Source organism: Vicugna pacos, chromosome 6, assembly GCF_048564905.1.
Source record: "Vicugna pacos chromosome 6, VicPac4, whole genome shotgun sequence".
NCBI classification, from domain to species: domain Eukaryota; kingdom Metazoa; phylum Chordata; class Mammalia; order Artiodactyla; family Camelidae; genus Vicugna; species Vicugna pacos.
In genome coordinates, this window is record NC_132992.1 from 84,826,462 (window position 1) to 84,835,612 (window position 9,151).

Genomic DNA, 9,151 nt, shown 5'->3' on the forward strand with positions numbered 1-9,151 from the left:
AGAAACTCTAAGCGCTTGTGTAAAAATGAGAGTTAGTATTTATATAGGGTTTACCGTCGGGTGGGCACTCTTATAAGTGCTTTGCATATATTAACGAATTTAATACAGCAACCTTTGATATAGGGGGTATTATCTCTATTTTACACGTGAGGAAACTAAGGCATGGAGAGATTAAGAACAGCACAACCAGTAAGTCCAGACACCTTGTTACTAGTGTTAAGTGGTCTGGCCCTGAAGTGAGGGAAGGTAAAAAGTCCAGTAGTGGTCGTGGGAAGTCGGAGGGGGAGGATAGGAGCAGATCTTGCACCTTGAAACCAGGTTGAGAAAGGTGTGCTTTTTAAAGGCAGTGGAGAGCTATGTGGAGTTTTTAAGAGAAGAGACATGATGAGATTTGCATTTTAGAATGATCGCTATGGCTGTAGAAGAGAGTCATTGCAATCAAAGGACTCTTGGGAGAGATGATGGTGTTTGGACTAGGGTGGTGACTTTGAGATGGAGAGAGAAGATCATTTTGAGCGATAATTAGCAAGTAGGGAGACTCAACAGAACACGGTGAAAGAGTGGGGAGTGAAAGAGACAGAAGTGTTAGGGAGGACTTCTGGGTTTCTTCCCTGGGCAGCTACTGTGGCAGGAGAGATATTCACTGAGATAGGAAACAACTAAAGGAGAACATTTGGGGAAGAGAAGATAAAGAGTCTACGTTTTATAGATGTTCATTGAATCTGAAATATCTAAGAGACATTCAAGTACTTATGTTGAGTAATGTGTGTATATCTATACATATGTATAAATGGTTTGGCTGTAGAATGGGGAGTTGTTGGCATAAAAAAGGGAACTGAAACCACAGGAGTGAAAATAATTATTTGCGGAAGAAGAAGGGAATGAAAAGAGGATCTAGCCAAGCCCTGAGGGTAAAGAAGGAATAGCCAAGGAGAAGGGAGGGAAAGCAGGAGGGGGTAATGTTATGGAAGCCCTGGGAAGAAAATGTTTCAAGGAGCAGTCAATGTCTGTTGCTGCCCAGAGACCCAGCAACATGAGGACTTAGGAGAGCTCACTAAATTGTGTTGCCATGGAGACTATTGGTGAGCTCAGTGAGTGCAGGTCCAGAGGAACAGAAGGGGCAGAGGGAGGTAAGGAAATGAGACTGCCCATAAGGACCAGGTGCTCAAGGGAGGATTCCCTTACCAGTTATTGAATGTCTCTGCATGTCCCATCCATAGTCTGTACTGAGACAGTCCGTGGTCTTAAGAAATTGTGGCCTAAGTAGGGAAACAGAATACAGTCTCATAAAGTGAAAAAAATACTGTTTTTCTGCGTATTTTCTGATTTTTCTTTTTAAAGAAAGCATATGTCTGTGTAGAGAAACGTGTATTTATTTTTTCATGTATGTGCATTACATGAAAGAATATACAGGAAACACAGAGGTTTCGTGTTTGAGTGGGGAGGGAACTAGGCAAATGGGAGAAAAGGGTGAGAGACTTTTCACTGTTTACAAGTTGAGTCTTGATTTTTGAGCTGATTAATGTATTACTTTTTCTGAAAAAAAAAATGTGATTGTATCCATGCCCTAGGGCTGCTGTAGCAGCCACAACTTACCACAAACTTGGTGATTTGAACCAACAGAAATCTATTCTTCATTGTTTTGGGGCCAGATGTCTGAACTCAAGGTATTAGTAGGGCTGTGCTCTCTCCAGAGGCTCTAGTGGAGAATCCTTTTTTGCTTCTTTCAGTTTCTGGTGGCTCCTGGTGTTCCTTGGCTTGTGGCAGCCCAACTCCAACTTCTGCCTCTGTCTTTACCTGGCCTGCCTTCTGTGTCTCTCTGTGTTCTCTCCTCTTGTAAACACCAGCCATTGGGTTTACATCCCACCCTAATCCAGGGTGATTTCATGTAGAGATCCTGAACTAAATATATTGGCGAATACTATTTCCAGACAAGGTCTTTTTTAGTCTTCTGGATGGATTTGAATTTTTGAGGGTCATGATTCAACTCTCTACAGTGATTAATTGCTTACTAGGATGTAAACGACCCAAAATGACCTTATAGTTTTGTTCACTGTTAAATCCTTGGCATGTAGAACGGTGCCCAGCAATATTTAGTGATGTTGAATTAATACTAATTGTTTCATTAGGCCTTCCTGACCTATTGAGCATGTGATTAATAGTGAGCATCATGAAAGAAAAGATAGATGCCTGGGAGCCAAAATGCAAGTTTTGGTTTTGGCTTTGCCACTGAAGCCATGTGTGATTTAGGTATTAGATTTGTTGTGGTTCCTATTCCGATAACTCCATTCGATATTTGGGACATCCTAAACTTTAACTTCATAAGATAACTCTACTGTTCATCAAAACTCAATGACCATACTTTCCAGGAAGTGTTCCCTGCTCTTCAACTAATTTAGGAGTCCCTGTCCTTCTTCTGAGCTCCTGTATGTGCCTTTGTCATACATGGTAGCTTTTGCACAATATCATAAAAGTTGATTTAACCATACGTCTTCGCCAATACCCTTTAAATGTCTTGATGCCTGGGTCCATATCTTATTTGACTTTGTCTGTCTTGTAGCTGATGTCTTTTGAATGAAGTAAGAACACTAGTATCTGGGAATTATTCTTGATTCTTTTGTCCCCATTCTTCCACCTCACCCCTTGTTCCAATCAGTTCTCAAATGCTGTGTGTTTAAGTCCTCTCTCTCCCCCTTGTCTGTGTTGCCACTGCTTAGTTCACACCCTCTTGGTCTCTTCTGTAGCCCAATCTGAGGATCTCTGAATTGGTCATCTGATTCCAGTTTCAGTACGTTCAGCTCATAGTGCTGTCAGTGATCTTTGGAAAATGCAAACCTCACCAGTTTTTCCTTCACTTAACAAATGGAATGTTACTATGTATCAGGCACTGGGACTAGAATCAGGAGAGAGACAGTCTCACTTTCATGGAGCTTATATTGGAAGGGATCTTTAAATAATTACACAAATATTACTCTACTTAGAATCCTTCAGTGGCTTCCCATTGCTGGCTTAAAAAGCTCTTTGTGATCTGGACCAACCTGTTCAGCTTTATCTTCTGGAATTCCTTCCACTCTAGTCACACCAGCTTCACTTGACTTCCGGAAATTCCTTAGGAAGTCTTTTTTGTGCCACCACAACGCTTACATACCTTTAATAAAACACTTATTATCCCATACTGGATTTACCACTTTATATGGTATTGGACTATCCGCTTTTGAGGGTCAGAGGAGCGTTACTCTTTATATCAAGGGTCGGTGCAAAGCAGTGAATAAAACCATGAATTTTTTTGGTACAGACAAGTATTACAATAGTTCAGTAGGAAAGAGATTACTGAGCCAATCGAGGAAGAGTAGACCAAATAGATGCCATTTCCAGTAGATTTGTCATCTTGGACAGCTCAACTTTCTCTCAATCTACTTCATTGGAATTTTATCTTAACAAGTAAGATTGCACAAAGTCATATCTGTATTCTTGAACATCGTTTCTTTTAAATTTACACGAGCATTGATTTTGTAACCCAAAACCAAATATTTCAACAGAATGTCAAATGTTTGACATTTTAAAATTTATGTGTCAGCTTAAAAGTTCTGAAAAGGATTAGTGTTAAAGGAGTATCATTTCACTGTAATTTTGCTTCTCCTAAATTCAGTTTCACCTAAAACAAAATTTGTTTTCCAATAAGAGCTAGTTGAATGTAACAGATTACATTAAGTATATACCCAGGAAACCATCAGCACGATCAAGAAAATGAACATACTATACCCAAGTTTCCTTCCCTTCCATGCTACACCCCACTCCAGGGCAGCCACTGATCTGCTTCGTTACTATAGATTAGTTTGCAGTTTCTAACATTTTATATAAATTGAATCACAGTGTATGCTTTTTGTCCGGCTTCTTTCATTCAGGATTATTAATCTGAAATTCATCTGATATATTCTTTTTATTGCTGAGTAGTATTCTATTATATGGATTTGACACAATTTATCAATTCATTGGTTGATGGACATTTGGGTTATCTCTAATTTTTGGCTATTAACAAATAGAGCTGCTGTGAACATTCACGTAAGTCAATGCGTGGCTATGTGCTTTGTTTGCAGTAAATACCTCAGAATGGAATAGCTGAGTCATATGGTAGGTATATATTTAACTGGAAACTGCTCAACTGATTTCCAAAGCAGTACAAATTCTGGCAGCTACATTTTCCATTCCTGCCAGCAGTGTTTGTTCCCGTTGCTCTACGCCCTTGCCAACACTTGGTAAAATCAGTCTTCTTAATTTTAACTATTCTCGTATGTCTGTAGTGGTTTTAATTTGCATTTGATTTGAGCATCTTTTATGTGCTTATGTGCCATTCTCAAATCTTTTTTTTTGGTGAAGTGTCTTTTGCTTTTTGAAAATTGGGTTGTCTTCTTATTGGTAAGCTATCAATTCTTTATATATTCTAGGTATAAGTTCTTTGTTGTGTATATCTCACAAATATTTCTAGTCTGTGGCCTGCATTTTCATTTTGTTAAGTGTTTTCTGAAGAGCAAAAGTTTTTAATTTTGATAAAGTACAATTTCTTGGTTTTTAAAGCTGGTTCATGCTTTATATGCAGTATTTAAGACATCTTAGCTAAACCTAAGGTCACTAAAATTTTTAGCTATTGACGATTACCAAATAAAATCCTAGCATCATTCTTTCAAAGTGCCTTTGAAGCACATGGTTTGAAAAAAACTTTCTGAAAAATTAGGCTATGATTCAGTAATTATTTTTAAATTACTAAGTGTGACTATTAGTTGAAATGTGAAAGATTACTGCAGCACAAAAAGAATCACACTTCAAATTCTTCAAATTAAATAATGAATGTGTTTTTATTTCTCCCATAATTTAAAAAATGTGAACATCTTGTAATTCAGCCATAGCCTTTACTTCCAGGTGACTTCTTCACGGGGCCTCAATTCCCTATGTGGAAAGAAAGGAAGGAAAGGCAAAAGTGTAAATAAAACTTTTATGAGAGGATAAAAAGGAAAAGTCAGAAGAATGTGAATTCAATATTTTATGTATTAAATTGACCCATTTAAAAGTGTTTATTAGATTCAACATATTCATTCTATTTTCTCATGATTTTGAACTTTTACCACCTCTTCAATTTTATTCTTCCAGATTAAAAACCTGTAATTTCTTACTCTGTCTTTTTATGAGAGTTCATTTAATGTTCTCTAGACTCTTTCCAGCTCATTTTATCTTTCTTGAACTCTGAATGTGAACCTCCTCTACACGACTGTGGCTGCTACTCCGTTCTGGGGTCCTTGAACTTCCTCCTCCCTAGCTGCAAAGCCAGAGGTAGACATGCTGTCTTGCACTCTAATTCTGATGCCAGATGAGCCATCTCCAGAGACACAACGGGACCAGACAGCTGCCATTGCTATTGGACCACTCAACCACCATGTCTAAAGCCTTTAAGCAGAGTTGCTGAGAATACAGCACCCAGCCACAATTAGTGCCTCTGATTTCAGCCACATCATGGCCTAAGATAGTATATGATAATATAGTTAAAGCCGTATATAGAGAAGGCTTTAGTGAGGTGGTTTAAAACTTTCTACATTAAAGTGTACCCTGAATTTAAAAAAAAAAAAAGAAAGAAAGAAAAAGACTTTTCAAAGATCTGAAATAGCCTGTTCATAAACTGAAGACTTGTTTACATTCCAAAAGTAATCGCACAGCTTTATCCAAGGATTAGACAGCAAACAAAATGACAAAATATCACTTAAATCTAAATGCTCAGGGGGAAAAACTACCCCTTCTGTTTATTTTTGGCACAAATGATACTAAGAATATTTCCAAAAGCTGATTAACTGTTGGTTTAAAAAAAAATAAAAACTAACCTTTTGAATAAGAGACTCTCGTTCCGGAAGGCAGTTAGCTTTTCATCATTCTTTTTGTCTAGATACCATCCAAAGACAAATCCCATAGGGACAAGTATATGTACCCAGTGGTCACGCACAACCTGAAGTAAGCTCATCATGAATGCTATAAAAAAAATCAGAAATATAACTGCCTTTGAAATATCTTTTAAATAGCATCTGAAACAGGAAGATAGCTCTGAATAGAGGGGACAGATGTTAAAAGTATAATAAGCCTCTTTAAATTTGTTTGGCATTAGAATGTAGTATTCTACTTAAAATCTACTTGATGAAGATTATATAGGTGACAATGATTAGTATAAAAATTACACAGCACCAAAGTCAATTTATTACTTTCTATTTGTAGCTCCACCAGTGATCCTATATAACACAGAAATGGAGAGAGTATTAAAAAATTCTACTTGCAAAAGCTGAGTATATGCACCCTCTTAATATTGATTTAGGACTTTTACATGTGTAAAATAATTTTAGAACCTCTCACAATGCCAAAACAAACATAATAATACAATTTTTTTCAGAAGCAGAATTCTTTAGATAAAGCTAAATGATTGAAAATTATTTTCACAAAACTAATTCTTTAAAGTGAAAAGAAGAGAAATTTAAAAATTCATACTGAATAATGTCACAGTAGATCGGAATATCAATTAAATGACTCTATAAAAGATACGGAGAGAAGGGAACTTACTATTATAGAGTGATTACTAGGTACCAGAGTCATCATATAGTCTGACATATAACATAAAATATTATTATTCTTATTTTACAGATAAGAAAACAATTTAACCCAAATAGGCATTACGTGTAGACCTGGAATTCAAACTCAGGTTCACTCCAAAGCTCTAGCTCCTTCAATTATACTGAAATGCCTCTTGTAGAGAATCCCCCTCAAATTGATATTTATGGTACTTAAGACTTTTTAAGTTCTAAGAGTTTCCAAAAGGAAGAAGAGGGGGACTTCTTCACAGAAGAACTGTAAGTCATGGAAAATGAATTTGCACTAATTCAATAAAAACACAGTTGAATCGTCAATTTTCTGTAAAAAATTGTACCTAAAGATGAAATCAAAATAAATCTGTATGCACATGAATCTATAATGAATAAATCATATATAATGGCTGAGAAGACCTGACAACATCTAGAGAGAGAATGCATTACTGCTAACAAAAGTGCTTCTGGGGTTATGCAGACTAGATTCCTGCCTCTCCTAGGACCCTCGCTCACACACATTCTAATTATTTCTCTCTCAAACTTTACTCACTAGATAAAGGCACTGGGTTAGGAAGTGGACATGAAGTTAAAAGTCACACAATTATTACATACTGTCTTTCACAGAGTGTAATATTACATACAACAGATTCCAGTCTGAATTATCACTGATCTACAAAATTATGATGCAAGTAAATGAGATGTTTGAAATAACTCCCCAACTGATTTGCCGCAACTAGTTCTTGGACATTTAAATGTAAATGTAACCAATCTTAACTTACTCCTAGAAGATGGTGGTTCTCTTAGCATTGTGCCTTCCCTCAGCAACATTATTTGCACTTAGATCCTTAAGCACTATTTGATAAACACTTAGGTACTTTTTGTGATTCTGAACAAGTGCCCACCAAGTCAGCCCCTTTATAAACCTGAACCAGTCAAGTATGGGAATAATAATGCATGCCTTAATCAAATAATGTAAACTTGAAAGCACTGAACTACAAAATACTAGACAATATAGGTCCCTGGAGAAGTCCAGGGGTCATCTATTCTCCCACCTGTCCTTATTAGGTCCATCAAATTTCTTAAGAGGTGTCAAGTCTAACACTCACTATAACTAACTGTTAGATAATTGTATTTAACCAACAAAAGGAACTTGCTGACTCTCAGCCCAATACTTTTTAAATAAGCCCATGGCCACCTGTGGGCTATCCACCATTACTGTTGGCACTCCTCAAACAGGGTCAGAAGCCAATTTTGTCTGGCTTTACTCTGAACAGAAGAGACGAGCCAAGCCCCTGAGGGTCTTGTTGCATAGAGGCTTTCACAGAGACTCTACAGGTAAAGACAGCAGGACTGATAAATAAAAGGATTCTGTATGTTCAGAATCCACAGTTGGATTCAACCACCATGATGGAAGCCTGATTCCATCCCTGAGAGGGAAATGGCAAATCTTAGTCCCAGAGGCATTTCATATCACAATTGTACAATCTACTGTTTAATGGACATTTGTCCTGTATACGTCACTGCAAGATGACCAGGGAGGACACAGATTTATGGACATGAGTGAGCTAGAATGATTTCTTAGAGAATGGAAGTCTAGGCTTGGATAAAGAGTGACATCTACACAGGTGCCCTCAATGGCACTGCACATATTATTAGTGTCCTCTTTATGTGAAGCCTCTCAAGAAAAATTTTGCCTTTACTTCAGAAAGCCTGAAAAAAGCCAAATTGGTTTTTATCTTATAGACTTGGGAAATAGAGTAACTGATCATGTACCCTTTGATAACAAAATGATCCAACATTTTGTCCCTACCTTTAGAAAGAGCTGATTCTTACACCACTGTCTGGCATGGTTCTTACTAATTTTCATAATCACCAATTCATGTAATCCTCACACTTCTATCCTGTATAAACTAATACAATGTCCTCGATGCAGTAAGAGTATTTTTTTTTCAAATAAGTAAATTTAGGGACAATCAACTTTCCTAAGGTCACAAACGCTGTAAACGGCAGAACTGGGATTAATACCCAGGCAGTCTGGCTCCTTGGTCCAAGCTCTTTATTTGTGCTTTACAGTCTCTTACAGGAAGTATAAAGGTCAACACTTATATTAACCTTCGTCTTAGCTTTATCTCATTTTTCCTAATAAGGGCATAACTAGGAGATATTATGGGTTTGGTTCCAGACTACCAAATAAATAAGGAGGTACAGTGAGACACAAGAATTTTTTGGTTTCCCAGTGCATTTAAAAGTTGTGTGCAATAGCATTATGTCTAAAAACACAATGTATCCACCTTAATGAAAAAACACCTTATTGTTAAAAGATGCTAGCCATCATCTGACAACCAAAGGTTGCCAGACACCTTCAATTTACAAACAACGCATTATCTACAAAGCACAATAAAATGAGGTATGCCTGTAATACCTTTTCCTCAACCCAATTTTTTCGCTTAGCTTCTAAAAAGAAAACTGTATATAGTGTGTATTTTTCTTACGTCCCTCCGAAATCACGTTGGAAAAATACAGATGATTCGACATCA